This window comes from Scyliorhinus torazame, chromosome 27 (genome assembly GCF_047496885.1).
Source record: "Scyliorhinus torazame isolate Kashiwa2021f chromosome 27, sScyTor2.1, whole genome shotgun sequence".
NCBI classification, from domain to species: domain Eukaryota; kingdom Metazoa; phylum Chordata; class Chondrichthyes; order Carcharhiniformes; family Scyliorhinidae; genus Scyliorhinus; species Scyliorhinus torazame.
The window spans coordinates 38,172,739-38,190,995 of NC_092733.1; the positions used below are offsets into that span (position 1 = coordinate 38,172,739).

The following is an 18,257-nucleotide window of genomic DNA, read 5'->3' on the forward strand; positions in this document are numbered from 1 at the left end:
CCTTCGCTGGACACCCTCAACAGCAAGAATGTCCTTCCTCAAACTAGGAGAAGAAAACTGCGCACAAAACTCAAGGTGTGGCCTCACCAAGGCCCTGGATAACTGCAGCAACACATCCCTACTCCTATACTCAAATCCTTTAACTATGAAGGCCAGCGTGCCATTAGCTTTTCTCAACGGGCAGCACGGTAGCATTGTGGATAGCACAATTGCTTCACAGTTCCAGGGTCCCAGGTTCGATTCTGGCTTGGGTCACTGTCTGTGCGGAGTCTGCACATCCTCCCAGTGTGTGCGTGGGTTTCCTCCGGGTGCTCCAGTTTCCTCCCACAGTCCAAAGATGTGCGGGTTAGGTGGATTGGCCATGATAAATTGCCCTTAGTGTCCAAAATTGCCCTTAGTGTTGGATGGGGTTACTGGGTTATGGGGATAGGGTGGCGGTGTTGACCTTGGGTAGGGTGCTCTTTCCAAGAGCCGGTGCAGACCCGATGGGCTGAATGGCCTCCTTCTGCACTGTAAATTCTATGAAACCCCTGCTGTACCTGCACGCCAACCTTCAGTGACTGTTCCACCGTGACACCCAGATCTCATTGCACATCCCCTTTTCCTAAACTGCCACTATTCAGATAACCTGCCTTCCTGTTTTTGCCACCAGAGTGGATAACCTCACATTTCCCCACATTATATTGCATTTGCCAAATATTTGCCCACTCAGCCAGCCTATCCAAGTCACCCTGCAGCCTCGCTGCATCCTCCTCATGGCACACACTATCACCAGCTTAGTATCATCTGCAAATTTGGAGATATTGCATGCAATTCCTTCGTTCAAATCATTGTGTATTGTGAATAGCTGGGGTCCCAGCATTGAATCCTGCGGTACCCCACTAGTCACTGCCTGCCACTCTGAAAAAGACCCATTTATTCCCAATCTCTGCTTCGTGTCTGCCAACCAGTTCTCTGTCCATGTCAATACATTACTCCCAATACCATGAGTTCTAATTTTGCTCATTAATTTCTTGTGTGGGACCTTGTCAAAAGCCTTTTGAAAGTCCAGATACACAACATCCACTGGCTCCTTTGTCCACTTTACTGGTCACATCCTCAAAAAGTTCCAGAAGTTTTGTCAAAAATGATTTCCCTTTAGTGAATCCATGCTGACTTGGACTGATCCTGTCCCCACTTTCCAAGTGCTCAGTTATTTTATCCTCAATAATGGATTCCAGCATTTTCCCCACTGACGTTAGGCTAAACGTCTATAATTCCCAGTTTACTCTTTGAAAAAGTGGGGTTATATTATCGATCCTCCAATCCGTACAAACTCTTCCAGAATAGAATGCTGGGAAATGCGTCCACTATTTCCAGGGCCACTTTCTAAAGTATTCTGGGATGCAGAACATCAGGTCCAGGGGACTCATCGGCTTTTAATCCCACAAATTTCCTAAATACAATTTCCTGACTAATAAGGGTTTCCTTCAGTTCGTCCTTCATACTAGACCCCCTGTCCCCAGTATTTAGAACATATAGTTATAGTGGGCAGCACGGTAGCATTGTGGATAGCACAATTGCTTCACAGCTCCAGGGTCCCAGGTTCGATTCCGGCTTGGGTCACTGTCTGTGCGGAGTCTGCACATCCTCCCCGTGTGCGTGGGTTTCCTCCGGGTGCTCCGGTTTCCTCTCAGTCCAAAGATGTGCAGGTTAGGTGGATTGGCCATGATAAATTGCCCTTAGTGTCCAAAATTGCCCTTAGTGTTGGGTGGGGTTACTGGGTTATGGGGATAGGGTGGAGGTGTTGACATTGGGTAGGGTGCTCTTTCCAAGGGCCGGTGCAGACTCGATGGGCCGAATGGCCTCCTTCTGCACTGTAAATTCTATGTAAAAGAACAGTACAGCACAGACCCTTCGGCCCTCGATGTTGTGCCGAACCTTGTTCGAAACCAATATCAAGCTATCCCACTCCCTGTCATTCTGGTGTGCTCCATGTGCCTATCCAATAACCGCTTGAAAGTTCCTAAAGTGTCCGACTCCACTATCACAGCAGGCAGTCCATTCCACACCCTAACCACTCTCTGAGTAAAGAACCTACCTTGGACATCTCTCCTAATCTCCCACCCTGAATCTTATAGTTATGCCCCCTTGTAACAGCTACATCCACCCGAGGAAATAGTCTCTGAACGTCCACTCTATCTATCCCCCTCATAATTTTATAAATCTCTATTAAGTTGCCTCTCATCCTCCTTCGCTCCAAAGAGAAAAGCCCTAGCTCCCTCAATCTTTCCTCATAAGACCTAGCCTGAAAACCAGGCAGCATCCTGGTAAATCACCTTTGCACCCTTTACAATGCTTCCACGTCCTTCCTATAGTGAGGTGACCAGAACTGTGCACAATACTCCAAACGTGGTCTCACCAGGGTCATGTACAGTTGCAGCATAACCCCATGGCTCTTAAACTCAAGCCCCCTGTTAATAAACGCCAAGACACTGTAGGCCTTCTTCACAGCTCTGTCCACTTGAGTGGCAACCTTCAGAGATCTGTGGATATGAACCCCAAGATCTCTCTGTCCCTCCACATTCCTCAGAACCCTGCCATTGACCCTGTAATCCGCATTCAAATTTTTCCAACCAAAATGAATCACCTCACACTTATCAGGGTTAAACTCCATCTACCATTTTTCGGCCCAGCTCTGCTTCCCATCAAGGTCTCTTTGCAGCCTACAACAGCCCTCCACCTCATCCACTACTCCACCAATCTTGGTGTCGTCAGCAAATTTACTGACCCCTTCAGCCCCCTCCTGCAAGTCATTGATAAAAATCACAAATAGCAGAGGACCCAGCACTGATCCCTGTGGTACATCGCTGGTAACTGGGCTCCAGTCTGAAAATTTTCCATCCACCACCACCCTCTGTCTTCTATGTGATAGCCAGTTACTTATCCAATTGGCCAAAGTTCCCTCTATCCCACACCTCCTCAGTTTCTTTATGAGCCGACCATGGGGAACCTTATCAAACGCCTTACTAAAATCCATGCATACGACATCAACTGCGCTACCTTCATCTACACACTTAGTTACCTCCTCAAAGAATTCAATCAAATTTGTGAGGCAAGACTTACCCATCACGAATCCTGGATTAAGCTGCATCTTTCCAAATGGTCATAAATCCTATCCTTCAGGACCTTTTCCATTAACTTACCGACCATCAAAGTAAGACTAACCGGCCTATAATTACCAGGGTCATTTCTATTCCCTTTCTTGAACAGAGGAACAACATTCATCACTCTTGTCCTCTGGTACTATCCCCGTGGACAATGAGGAGCCAAAGATCAAAGCCAAAGGCTCTGCAGTCTTATCCCTTCCCTCCCAAAGAATCTTAGGATATCCCATCTGGCCCAGGGGACTGGTCGACCCGAAGGTTTTTCAAAATTGCTAATACATCCTTCCTCAGAACATCTACCTCCTCCAGCTTACCCGCCTGTATCACACTCTCATCCTCAAAAACATGGCCCCTCTCCTTTGTGAATACTGAAGAAAAGTATTCATTCAACGCCTCTCCTATTTCTTCTCACTCCATGCACAAGTTCCCACTACTGTCCTTGACCGGCCCTACCCTCACCCTGGTCATTCTTTTATTTCTCACACAAGAGTAAAATGCTTTGGGGTTTTCCTGGATCCGACCCACCAAGGACTTCTCATGCCCCCTCCTAGCTCTCCTAGGCCCTTTTTTCAGCTCATTCCTTGCTACCCTCAAGCGACCCTCCTGAATCTTGTTTTCTCATCCTTACATACTCTTCCTTTTTCCTCTTGACAAGACATTCAACCTCTTTTGTGAACCATGGTTCCCTCACACGGCCATTTCCTCCCTGCCTGACAGGGACATGCCTATCAAGGACACAGTATTTGTTCCTTGAACAAGCTCCACTTTTCATTTGTGCCTTTCCCTGACAGTTTCTGTTCCCATCTTATGGTCCCTATTTCTTGCCTAATCGCATCATAATTACCCCTCCCCCAATTATAAACCTTGCCCTGCCGTATGGCCCTGTCCTATTTCTGGAAGGTTATTTGTGTCCTCCTTAGTAAAGACCGATCCAAAGTATTTGTTCAACTGGTCTGCCATCTCTTTGTCGCCCATTATGAATTTACCTGATTCTAACTGTAAGGGACCTACATTGGTCTTCACCAGTCTTTTTCTCTTCACATATCTTTAGAAGCTTTTGCAGTCAGTTTTTATGCTTCCGCAAGCTTACTCTCGTATTCTATTTCCCCTTCTGAATTAAACCCTTTGTCCTCTTCTGCTGAATTTTAAAGTTCTCCCAGTTCTCAAGCTTGCTGCTTTTCCTGGCCAATTTACATTCCTCCTCTTTGGCTTGAACACTCTCCCTGATTTCCCTTGTTTGCCATGGCTGCTCCACCTTCCCCATCTTACTCTTGCGCCAGCCATATATACAATTGTTGAATTTCATCCATGTGTTCTTTAAATGTCTTCCATTGCATATCCAACGTCAGCCCCTTAAGTATTCTATGCCATCTTATCCTAGCCAATGCACGTCTCATACCATCAAAGTTGGCTTCCTTTAAGGTCAGGAACTCAGTCTCAGACTTAACTGTGTGACTCTCCATCTTAATGCAGAATTCAACAATATTATGGTCACTCTTCCTTAAAGGATCTCACTCCACAATGTTGCTAATTAATCCTCTCTCATTGCACAATACCCAGTTCTAGGAGACCTGCTCTCTAGTTGGTTCCTTGGCATATTGGTTGAGAAAACCATCCCTTAAATATTCCAGGAAATCCTCCTCGATTGCATTGCTACCAGTTTGATTAGCCCAATCTATATGCAGATTGAAATCACCCATAACTGCTGAATCCTTACTGCACACATCTCTAATTTCCTGTTTGATGCCATCCTCAACCTCACAACTACTGTTTAATGGTTTGTACACAACTCCCACTAACGTGTTTTGCTCTTTGGGTGTTCCGCAGCTCCAGCCATACAGATTCCACATTGTCCAGGCTAATGTCCTTCCTTACTATTGCGTTAATCTCCTGTTTAACCAGCAATGTTACCTCACCTCCCTTTCCTAACTATTGAATAACCCTGGATGTTGAGTTTACATCCTTTGTCACCCTGGAGTCAGGTCTCTGTGATCCCAATTACATCATATCCATTAATGATTGCCAACGCAGTTAATTCATCAACCTTAAGGAAAGCGTAGTGGCACAGTGGGTTAGCCCTGCTGCCTCACGGCACCGAGGTCCCAGGTTCGATCCTGGCTCTGAACAACAAAGAACAAACAAACAAAGAACAAAGAAATGTACAGCACAGGAACAGGCCCTTCGGCCCTCCAAGCCCGTGCCAACCATGCTGCCCGACTAAACTACAATCTTCTACACTTCCTGGGTCCGTATCCTTCTATTCCCATCCTATTCATATATTTGTCAAGATGCCCCTTAAATGTCCCTATCGTCCCTGCTTCCACTACCTCCTCCGGTAGTGAGTTCCAGGCACCCACTACCCTCTGCGTAAAAAACTTGCCTCGTACATCTACTCTAAACCTTGCCCCTCTCACCTTAAACCTATGCCCCCTAGTAATTGACCCCTCTACCCTGGGGAAAAGCCTCTGACTATCCACTCTGTCTATGCCCCTCATAATTTTGTATACCTCTATCAGGTCTCCCCTCAACCTCCTTCGTTCCAGTGAGAACAAACCGAGTTTATTCAATCGCTCCTCATAGCTTATGCCCTCCATACCAGGCAACATTCTGGTAAATCTCTTCTGCACCCTCTCTAAAGCCTCCACATCCTTCTGGTAGTGTGGCGACCAGAATTGAACACTATACTCCAAGTGTGGCCTAACTAAGGTTCTATACAGCTGCAACATGACTTGCCAATTCTTATACTCAATGCCTCGGCCAATGAAGGCAAGCATGCCGTATGCCTTCTTGACTACCTTCTCCACCTGTGTTGCCCCTTTCAATGACCTGTGGACCTGTACTCCTAGATCTCTTTGACTTTCAATACTCTTGAGGGTTCTACCATTCACTGTATATTCCCTACCTGCATTAGCCCTTCCAAAATGCATTACCTCACATTTGTCCGGATTAAACTCCATCTGCCATCTCTCCGCCCAAGTCTCCAGACAATCTAAATCCTGCTGTATCCTCAGACAGTCCTCATCGCTATCCGCAATTCCACCAACCTTTGTGTCGTCTGCAAACTTACTAATCAGACCAGTTACATTTTCCTCCAAATCATTTATATATACTACAAAGAGCAAAGGTCCCAGCACTGATCCCTGTGGAACACCACTGGTCACAGCCCTCCAATTAGAAAAGCATCCCTCCATTGCTACCCTCTGCCTTCTATGGCCTAGCCAGTTCTGTATCCACCTTGCCAGTTCACCCCTGATCCCGTGTGACTTCACCTTTTGTACTAGTCTACCATGAGGGACCTTGTCAAAGGCCTTACTGAAGTCCATATAGACAACATCTACTGCCCTACCTGCATCAATCATCTTAGTGACCTCCTCGATAAACTCTATCAAGTTAGTGAGACACGACCTCCCCTTCACAAAACCGTGCTGCCTCTCACTAATACGTCCATTTGCTTTCAAATGGGAGTAGATCCTGTCTCGAAGAATTCTCTCCAGTAATTTCCCTACCACTGAAGTAAGGCTCACCGGCCTGTAGTTCCCGGGATTATCCTTGCTACCCTTCTTAAACAGAGGAACAACATTGGCTATTCTCCAGTCCTCCGGGATATCCCCTGAAGACAGCGAGGATCCAAAGATTTCTGTCAAGGCCTCAGCAATTTCCTCTCCAGCCTCCTTCAGTATTCTGGGTTAGATCCCATCAGGCCCTGGGGACTTTCTACCTTAATATTTTTTAAGACACCCAACACCTCGTCTTTTTGGATGACAATGTGACCCAGGCTATCTACACCCCCTTCTCCAGACTCAACATCTACCAATTCCTTCTCTTTGGTGAATACTGATGCAAAGTATTCATTTAGTACCTTGCCCATTTCCTCTGGCTCCACACATAGATTCCCTTGCCTATCCTTCAGTGGGCCAACCCTTTCCCTGGCTACCCTCTTGCTTTTTATGTACGTGTAAAAAGCCTTGGGATTTTCCTTAACCCTATTTGCCAATGACTTTTCATGACCCCTTCTAGCCCTCCTGACTCCTTGCTTAAGTTCCTTCCTACTTTCCTTATATGCCACACAGGCTTCGTCTGTTCCCAGCCTTTTAGCCCTGACAAATGCCTCCTTTTTCTTTTTGACGAGGCCTACAATATCACTCGTCATCCAAGGTTCCCGAAAATTGCCGTATTTATCTTTCTTCCTCACAGGAACATGCCTGTCCTGTATTCCTTTCAACTGACACTTGAAAGCCTCCCACATGTCAGATGTTGATTTGCCCTCAAACATCCGCCCCCAATCTATGTTCTTCAGTTCCCGCCTAATATTGTCATAATTAGCCTTCCCCCAATTTAGCACATTCATCCTCGGACCACTCTTATCCTTGTCCACCAGTACTTTAAAACTTACTGAATTGTGGTGACTGTTACCGAAATGCTCCCCTACTGAAACATCTACCACCTGGCCGGGCTCATTCCCCAATACCAGGTCCAGTACTGCCCCTTCCCTAGTTGGACTGTTTACATATTGTTTTAAGAAGCCCTCCTGGATGCTCCTTACAAACTCCGCCCCGTCTAAGCCCCTGGCACTAAGTGAGTCCCAGTCAATATTGGGGAAGTTGAAGTCTCCCATCACCACAACCCTGTTGTTTTTACTCTTTTCCAAAATCTGTCTACCTATCTGCTCCTCTATCTCCTGCTGGCTGTTGGGAGGCCTGTAGTATACCCCCAACATTGTGACTGCACCCTTCTTATTCCTGATCTCTACCCATATAGCCTCACTGCCCTCTGAGGTGTCCTCTCGCAGTACAGCTGTGATATTCTGGGTCATTGTCCATGTGGAGTTTTCACATTCTCCCGGTGTTTGTGTGGGTTGCGCACCCACAACCCAAAAGATGTGCAGGGCAGGTGGATTGGCCATTAATTGGAAAAAAATGAATCGGGTACTCTAAATTTTTTTTAAAAAAAATATCCTTCAACCTTATAACGAATGCTCCTCGCATGGAGACACAGCCTTTGGGCTTGTTGTTTTTACATTTATTGCCCTTTTAGCGTTATGATGTAATGTGACCCTTTCTGATTTTTGTCTTTGGTTTTTCTGCCTTCCACTTTTCTCTTTCCTGCCTTTTGTTTCTGTCCCCACCTTACTTCCATCCGACTTCCTGCATCAGTTCCCATCCCCCGTTATATTAGTTTAAACCCTCCCCAACAGCTCTAGCAAACCCTCCCCCAGTCCTGCCCGGGTGCAGACCATCTGATTTGTACTGGTCCCACCTCCGCCAGAACCGGTTCCAATATCCGCGGAATTTGAATCCCTCCCTCTTGCACCATCCTTCAAGCCACGTATTAACTTGCTCTCCTGCCATTCCTACTCTGACTAGCACAAGGCACTGGTAGCAATCCTGAGATTACTACCTTTGAGGTCCTGCTTTCCAGTTTAACTCCTAACTCTCTAAATTCAGCTTGTAGGAAATCATCCCGTTTTTTACCAATATTGTTGGTGCCTACATGACAGCTGGCTGTTTACCCTCCCCTCCCAGAATGCCCTGCAGCTGCTCCGACACATCTTTGACCCTTGCACCAGAGAAGGTAACACACTATTCTGGAGTCTCATTTCTTGCCGCAGAAATGCCTATCTATTCCCCTTACAATTGAATCTCCTACATTGTAGCTCTGCCACTCTTTTTCCTGCCCTCCTGTGCAGCAGAGCCAGCCATGGTGCCATGAACCTGGCTGCTGCTGCCTTCCCCTGGTGAGCCATCTCCCCCAACAGTATCCAAAACGGTATATCTGTTTTGGAGGGAGATGACCGGCAGGGACCCTTGTATTGCCTTCCTACTCTTCTCCTGTCTGGTGGTCACGCATTCCCTATCCTCGTCAGTAATTTTTATCAGTAGTATGACCAACTTACTGAACGTTCTATCCACGATTCCCTCAGCATCGCGGATGCACTGAAGTGAATCGACCTACAGCTCCAGAGCCGTCAACAGGTCTGAGAGCAGCTGCAGTTGGACACCTCCTGCACATGGAGTCAGGGACACCGGAAGGGTCCCTGAATTCCCACATCACACAAGAGGAGCATGACACGGGACCGGGATCTCCTTCCATTACATAACTCAAGTTAATTTTATAACAACGCCAAGAGTAAATAAGAGAGCAGAAAATAGAAAATAAAAATAAAAAACTACTTACCAGTCACCAGTGTAGCCACTTAAATTTGGCTAACTCCCGATTCAAAATGGCAAACGGCAAAGGCTGATGGGAAAGTCAGCCAACAAGACAAAAACCAGCAGCTGCAGGTTTTTGTATATTTACCTCCGCAAAAAACCAGACAACATCGATCCCAGCGACCATCAGCATAACAGTGAACAGCCAACTGCATACTGATGAGCAATCCCCGGGAACAATAAGTAACATTTTTGACACACCAAGCAAAGCCAGACTCCTCGGCGCCAGCAGGAACCAACACAAAGGAGGTGAACAAGCACCTCAAGACCGCCCATCGATCAGGGAACCGCTCCAGTATTGGAGAAAATCGAACCAAGCGATTGGGACAAAGTCCAATCGCTTGGGACCAGGTACAGGGTCCGCACCGAAAGGCGGGAAGCCCCTGGGGACTATAAGAGTTGAGCCCCAAGTTCAAATTGTTCTCTCTTCACCGCTCTCTTCTTCCTGCCCGGGTCACCCAGCAAAAGGAACCAACATTGACCGTGACCGGCGCAGTGACTCCAGTGATCATCAAAACCCGTAAGTCATAACTCAACGCTCGCTACGAGATAGGCGCTCCTAGCTACCAATCCGTACCAACTTCGAATCCCGCAGACTCAGAACCCGAACGAAAGGCCATTTGCTCCCCTGACCTGGTGGGCCAGTCCAAAGTTAAGTATAGGCCTGTTAGTTGTAGAAGCAGCTTAGACGTAGAATTTGTGCATGAGCAGCGATTACTGTGTATAATAAATGCGCTTTGATTTAAATCTTACTAATCGGTGTGTTGGATTATTGATCATTACTCGGACTTGAACCACGTGGCGGTATCATAAAGATACCTGGCGACTCGACAGTAAAGGTAATAAAACAGAGCAATTGAACCAAGGAGAAAATTAGCAACATTATTTGGCAGGACCCGATCTAGAAGTGGAAAACCACTCCGGGAGAACCCAGAATTTGAATTAGAGATCCAATTGGCAACAGAAAACCACAAGTGTTCAAGCAGTTCTGATCAATAGGAGAGGTCACCCTGTTGGGAGTTTTTTATAGGCCTCCTAATAGTTCTAGGGATGTAGAGGAAAGGATGGCGAAGATGATTCTGGATATGAGCGAAAGTAACAGGGTAGTTATTATGGGAGACTTCAACTTTCCAAATATTGACTGGAAAAGATATAGTTAGAGTACAATAGATGGGTCGTTTTTTGTACAGTGTGTGCAGGAGGGTTTCCTGAAACAATATGTTGACAGGCCAACAAGAGGCGAGGCCACGTTGGATTTGGTTTTGGGTAATGAACCAGGCCAGGTGTTGGATTTGGAGGTAGGAGAGCACTTTGGGGACAGTGACCACAATTCGGTGACGTTTACGTTAATGATGGAAAGGGATAAGTATACACCGCAGGGCAAGAGTTATAGCTGGGGGAAGGGCAATTATGATGCCATTAGACGTGACTTGGGGGGGATAAGGTGGAGAAGTAGGCTGCAAGTGTTGGGCACACTGGATAAGTGGGGCTTGTTCAAGTATCAGCTACTGCGTGTTCTTGATAAGTATGTACCGGTCAGACAGGGAGGAAGGCGTCGAGCGAGGGAACCGTGGTTTACCAAGGAAGTGGAATCTCTTGTTAAGAGGAAGAAGGAGGCCTATGTGAAGATGAGGTGTGAAGTTTCGGTTGGGGCGATGGATAGTTACAAGGTAGCGAGGAAGGATCTAAAGAGAGAGCTAAGACGAGCAAGGAGGGGACATGAGAAGTATTTGGCAGGAAGTATCAAGGAAAACCCAAAAGCTTTCTATAGGTATGTCAGGAATAAGCGAATGACTAGGGAAAGAGTAGGACCAGTCAAGGACAGGGATGGGAAATTGTGTGTGGAGTCTGAAGAGATAGGCGAGATACTAAATGAATATTTTTCGTCAGTATTCACTCAGGAAAAAGATAATGTTGTGGAGGAGAATGCTGAGCCCCAGGCTAATAGAATAGATGGCATTGAGGTACGTAGGGAAGAGGTGTTGACAATTCTGGACAGGCTGAAAATAGATAAGTCCCCGGGATCTGATGGGATTTATCCTAGGATTCTCTGGGAGGCCAGGGAAGAGATTGCTGGACCTTTGACTTTGATTTTTATGTCATCATTGGCTACAGGAATAGTGCCAGAGGACTGGAGGACAGCAAATGTGGTCCCTTTGTTCAAAAAGGGGAGCAGAGACAACCCCGGCAACTATAGACCGGTGAGCCTCACGTCTGTAGTGGGTAAAGTCTTGGAGGGGATTATAAGAGACAAGATTTATAATCATCTAGATAGGAATAATATGATCAGGGATAGTCAGCATGGCTTTGTGAAGGGTAGGTCATGCCTCACAAACCTTATTGAGTTCTTTGAGAAGGTGACTGAACAGGTAGACGAGGGTAGAGCAGTTGATGTGGTGTATATGGATTTCAGCAAAGCATTTGATAAGGTTCCCCACGGTAGGCTATTGCAAAAAATACGGAGGCTGGGGATTGAGGGTGATTTAGAGATGTGGATCAGAAATTGGCTAGCTGAAAGAAGACAGAGGGTGGTGGTTGATGGGAAATGTTCAGAATGGAGTACAGTCACAAGTGGAGTACCACAAGGATCTGTTCTGGGGCTGTTGCGGTTTGTCATTTTTATCAATGACCTAGAGGAAGGCGCAGAAGGGTGGGTGAGTAAATTTGCAGACGATACTAAAGTCGGTGGTGTTGTCGATAGTGTGGAAGGATGTAGCAGGTTACAGAGGGATATAGATAAGCTGCAGAGCTGGGCTGAGAGGTGGCAAATGGAGTTTAATGTAGAGAAGTGTGAGGTGATTCACTTTGGAAGGAATAACAGGAATGCGGAATATTTGGCTAATGGTAAAGTTCTTGAAAGTGTGGATGAGCAGAGGGATCTAGGTGTCCATGTACATAGATCCCTGAAAGTTGCCACCCAGGTTGATAGGGTTGTGAAGAAGGCCTATGGAGTGTTGGCCTTTATTGGTAGAGGGATTGAGTTCCGGAGTCGGGAGGTCATGTTGCAGCTGTACAGAACTCTGGTGCGGCCGCATTTGGAGTATTGCGTACAGTTCTGGTCACCGCATTATAGGAAGGATGTGGAGGCTTTGGAGCGGGTGCAGAGGAGATTTACCAGGATGTTGCCTGGTATGGAGGGAAAATCTTATGAGGAAAGGCTGATGGACTTGAGGTTGTTTTCGTTGGAGAGAAGAAGGTTAAGAGGAGACTTAATAGAGGCATACAAAATGATCAGGGGGTTGGATAGGGTGGACAGTGAGAGCCTTCTCCCGCGGATGGATATGGCTGGCACGAGGGGACATAACTTTAAACTGAGGGGTAATAGATATAGGACAGAGGTCAGAGGTAGGTTCTTTACGCAAAGAGTAGTGAGGCCGTGGAATGCCCTACCTGCTACAGTAGTGAACTCGCCAACATTGAGGGCATTTAAAAGTTTATTAGATAAACATATGGATGATAATGGCATAGTGTAGGTTAGATGGCTTTTGTTTTGGTGCAACATCGTGGGCCGAAGGGCCTGTACTGCGCTGTATTGTTCTATGTTCTATGTTCTAATACTCCTAATTCGGAAGTGTATGTATGCATGCGTAACTAACAGGGCGATAAGGTAAAACTGATAGATTTTTTGTTGCGACAAACTGTCGGAAGTTTGTATTTCGGAAAGTAGTGAAAGCAGTACCCGTATTTACAGCACCGCCTTAATACCCCTGTCCCAAATTTGAAGAGCAGCATTCGGATTAATACCACTGTCCCAAAAGAGCAGCATTCGGATAGGAAAGATGGCAATGCAGCGCCTAATGAACCCAGAGGAATTTGCGGTCGCAGCGACCAGCAGCAGTAGAGTGGGACAATGTCCCATTTGGGAGGAAGAGATCAGGAAATATCTCAAAGGGAAAGGATGGCCCCTTTGGAATGAATTCTGTGACAACTAGGAATCAGGTCCCCGGAGTATAGGACATACTTGGTGGGAGAACCTGAACGAGATCCAAAAAAAGAGCTTAGGGAAAGCTTGCAAGCCGATGACAATAGTGTCCTGCTTGGCACAATTGTGAGGCACAGAGGAGGTCGTTAGGATGCTCCGGAAAGAAGTTGAGGGCATACATCGAATGAGTACGGTCGATGTAAGCGAGGTAGAAAAGGAGAATTTAGAAGGAAGTTGGCAGCAAGAGATGGAGAGGTGGAGGATGCCAAAAGGGCACACCAGTCATCTCTGGCGCACTTAAGCAGCTTCCAGTCTCATAGAACATAGAATATACAGCACAGAACAGGCCCTTCAGCCCACGATGTTGTGCCGAACCTTTGTCCTAGATTAATCATAGATTACCATTGAATTTACAGTGCAGGAGGCCATTCGGCCTTTTGAGTCTGCACCGGCTCTTGGAAAGAGCACCCTACCCAAACTCAACACCTCCACCCAACACCAAGGGCAATTTTGGACACTATGGGCAATTTATCATGGCCAATCTCAATACAAAAAGGCCTATCAGGACACGCAACGTGCAGTCCTGGTACGTGAAGAAACAGAAAAGCAGGTCGAGGCATTACAGAGACAGTGTAGTGACCTCAAGGCAGCATTAAGAGCACTCCATGCTGCCACCACATAACAAAGACAAAGCACGCTAGATCACGCAAAGTGCCGGAAGCAGATTGCAGAGCTGCAATCGCTGCTTTCAGTTCAGAAAGGTTTTCAGGAAACCTTTGGAGAAAAGTTAGATCAGGAAGACGGCCCTGATTGGGAAGAATTGAATGAAACAGCGCAGAGATATGTTCAGGGAACATGTGCGCAGGGAAAGCCACAAAAAAGGTAAGCGCCCCAACCCCCCACACAGCAGATAGTTCACGCTCCAATGAACCCTGTAACCACCCACCGCACAGCCACATCGGACAATGCGGAATTTCTATACTCCACCCCCTGAACAGTGACCCAACTACCGGATGAGTGCGAGAAAATCACACCGTTCCTCCCCACCTCAGACCCACACCATTTCTTTGCCACCGTCAAACATCAGGCGACCATGTACGGCCTGGATGAGAGAGAGCATGTCAAGCTCACCGTTTTAAGTTTAGATTCTTCAGTAGCAGCAGCCCTTCCCGACCCACAGAACGTAGGAGGAGGCACCCTTGCAGAAATGCATACCGCGATCCTGGATGCGATCGGGTATAACCAGGGTGACCCCGTAGATGGCCTCAACAAATGTAGGCAAAAGAAGTCCGAGCACCCCACAGCGGTCGCTAATTTTCTCCTTGGTTTAATTGATCTCTTCCTCCCAAATGGGACATTGTCCCACTCTACTGCTGCTGGTCGCTGCGACCGCAAATTCCTCTGGGTTCATTAGGCGCTGCATTGCCATCTTTCCTATCCGAATGCTGCTCTTCAAATTTGGGACAGGGGTATTAAGGTGGTGCTGTAAATACGGGTACGGCTTTCGCTACTTTCCAAAATACAAACTTCCAACAGTTTTGTCGCAACAAAAAAAATCTATCAGTTTTACCTTATCGCCGTTAGTTACGCATGCATACACACACTTCCGAATTAGGAGTATTGATCAGAACTGCTTGAACACTTGTGGTTTTCTGTTGCCAATTAGATCTCTAATTCAAATTCTGGGTTCTCCCGGAGTGGTTTTCCACTTCTAGATCGGGTCCCGCCAAATAATGTTGCTAATTTTCTCCTTGGGCCAATTGCTCTGTTTTATTACCTTTGCTCTCGAGTCGCCAGGTATCTTTATGATACCGCCATGAGGTTCAAGTCCGAGTAATGATCAATAATCCAATACACCGATTAGTAAGATTTAAATCAAAGCACATTTATTATACACAATAATCGCTACTCATGCACAAATTCTACGTCTAAGCTGCTTCTACAACTAACAGGCCTATACTTAGCTTCGGACTGGCCCACCAGGTCAGGGGAGCAAATGGCCTTTCGTTCGGGTTCTGAGTCTGCGGGATTCGAAGTTGGTACGGATTGGTAGCTAGGAGCGCCTATCTCGTAGCGAACGTTTAGTTATGACTTACGGGTTTTGATGATCACTGGAGTCACTGCACCGGTCACGGTCAATGTTGGTTCCTTTTGCTGGGTGAGCCGGGCAAGAAGAAGAGAGCGGTGAAGAGAGAACGATTTGAACTTGGGGCTCAACTCTTATAGTCCGCAGGGGCTTCCCGCCTTTCGGGGCGTTCCCTGTACCTGGTCCCAAGTGATTGGACTTTGTCCCAATCGCTTGGTTCGATTTTCTCCAATACTGGAGCGGTTCCCTGATCGATGGGCGGTCTTGAGGTGCTCGTTCACCTCCTTTGTTTTGGCTCCTGCTGGCGCCGAGGAGTCTGGCTTTGCTTGGTGTGTCCAAATTGTTACTTATTGTTCCCGGGGATTGCTCAGCAGTATGCAGATGGCTGCTACATTGTTATGCTGATGGTCGCTGGTATCGATGTTGTCTGATTTTTGCAGAGGTAAATACACAGCAAACCTGCAGCTGCTGGTTTTTGTCTTGTTGGCTGACTTTCCCATCAGCCTTTGCCGTTCGCCATTTTGAATAGGGAGTTGGCCATTTTAAGTGGCTACACCAGCCCATCACTTACCTGCTGGCGGTGATGTCACCGTTTAAGTCCTTCCTTGCTGCTGTCGTCAAGTTCCCAGTACCTTTGAGGCTACAACAAATTTTCCAGCCTCCAGGATTGAGCCTCTCGCAATCTCTCCCTCCCTCCCCTTTTCTTTGATTAGAGGAGGAGGGAAGGATGGAAACACGGCAGTAATGTTATATTTGGGGCTTACCGTTCCTTGACACCGAGTTCTTCTGTGATCCGCTGTTCAGTTGTGGTGACTGCACCGACTGTTCCCAGAATGCACCTCAGTGATGTCTCTCTGCCGCTCTCTGCTGGAATCTTTGACGTCTCTCTGCTGAATGTAATGCTGGAGTGCTGGAGTAATATTAGTGTGAGCAATATTAGTACGGGTAATGTTAGTGTGAGTGATATTAAAAATATGTTCATATGAGTAATATTAGTAATAGTAGTATGAGTAACACTAGTAATATTAGTGTGAGTAATATTTGAAATATGCTAGTATGAATAACATTAATATGAGTAATATTAATATTAGTGCGAGTAACAGTAGAAATATGTCAGTATGAGTATTAGTAATATTATTGTGTAAAATAATATTATTGTGTAAACTAATATGAGTATTATTAGTATGAGTAATATGGGGTGGCATGGTGGCGCTGTGGTTAGCACTGCTGCCTCATGGCACCAAGGACCCGGGTTCGATCCTGGACCCGAGTCACTGTCAGTCTGGTGTTTGCATATCCTCCCAGTGTCTGTGTGGGTCTAAACCCCACAACACAAAGATGTGCAGCGTAGGTGGATGGCCACGCTAAATTGCCCCTTAATTGGAAAAATAATTGGGTATTCAACATTTAAAAAAAAATAATATGAGCAATATTAATGTGAGTAATATTAGAAATATGTTAGAATGAGTGCGATTAGAATTATTAGTGTGAGTAACATCAGTAACATTAGTTTGAACAATATTAGTGCGAGTAATATGAGTAAAACTCCACCTGTTAAAGCATCAAAGAACCTTGGAGTGGACACCATGGAGACAGTCAGACAGACCCAGCCGACAGCCGGCAAGGAGAGCGTGAGTGAGAGGGGGAAGTGAGGAGGCAGGATCGCAGGCTCGGGAGAAGGTGATCTCTCGCTGGTATCTGAGGCTGAGGCCCAGTGAGAGACTGTCAAGCCGCTTTCTCTCTCCACCTCCCCCAGCCCCTCTCCAATCCCCAGCTCTCTGCTCAGTCTATCCTTCTGTTCATTTCTCCCTCATGTGTTTATCGAGCCTCCTGAAAGGTTTCGGTGACTCTCACCCCAACTCCTCTTTGTGGTTCTCATTCTCCCCACTCTCTGCGTCAAGACATTTCTCCTCAATTCACTGTTGGGTTTATCAGTAATTATCTGATATTTATCACCCAAGTTTCATTTGTTGCCATGGAGACTTTGTAAAGCTGTGATGATGTCACAAACACAACCCCTCCCACTTGTAGTTGGTGCAATGCAGGTTGGGATACTGGAGGAGTTGCCCCCAGCTGACTGGCGAGTGTGGGAATGGCTGAGTGCAGTGCAGGCTGGGATATTGGAGGAGTTCCCCCTGGATGACTGGTGAGGATGGGAATGACCAGCTGCAATGCAAGCTGGGATACTGGAGGAATTGTCCCTGGATGACTGGTGAGGATGGGAATGACCAGCTGCAATGCAAGCTGGGATACTGGAGGAGTTGTCCCTGGATGACCGGTGAGGATAGGAATGGCTGGTGCAGTGCAGGCTGGGATACTGGAGGAGTTGTCCCTGGATGACCGGTGAGGATAGGAATGGCTGGTGCAGTGCAGGCTGGGATACTGGAGGAGTTGTCCCTGGATGACCGGTGAGGATAGGAATGGCTGGTGCAGTGCAGGCTGGGATACTGGAGGAGTTGTCCCTGGATGACCGGTGAGGAGTGCCATCCGTACAACATGGCTGATGGGTCAAAATGGTGGCCGTCAAGAAGGTGAGAGAAAGTCACTCAGTACCAACTGAGAGAATAATGATCAACGCAGAAAAATTGAAGGGCCAAGACAGTCAACGGATCGGAAAATATAAATAATGCTGCAGGGGAAAGAAAATTCACATAGATTTGGAAAAACCAGGTTGAAAGAGAAGCTGAGATTCAAACTATATTCACACCACAAGAGTGAAGATTCCGCGACTGTGTGAAGGAGGAAACCACTTTTGAGAAGATTTTATTGGGAATTGTTTATCGGTGATATGTTTTGATCTGTTAGCTGTTGCCATGCAACTCGAATTGGGCAGCGGGTGATGACATCACACGGACACACTTAGCCACCACAGCATCAAGCTCCCAAAGTTTCAT

The 18,257-nt window shown here is 46.7% G+C and overlaps 1 long non-coding RNA gene across 1 annotated transcript in view; it reads right to left on the minus strand.

Moving 5' to 3' along the window:
- Nucleotides 1-17,283, minus strand: part of LOC140403361 (uncharacterized) — a 33,477-nt gene extending 16,194 nt beyond the window's left edge. Inside the window, exons 1-2 of the long non-coding RNA XR_011938285.1 lie at nt 16,915-17,283; nt 16,128-16,273 (exon numbers count right to left, since the gene is read on the minus strand). This is a non-coding gene — a long non-coding RNA (uncharacterized lncRNA). The remainder of the gene's footprint in view (nt 1-16,127; nt 16,274-16,914) is intronic.
- Nucleotides 17,284-18,257: the final 974 nt, after the last annotated feature.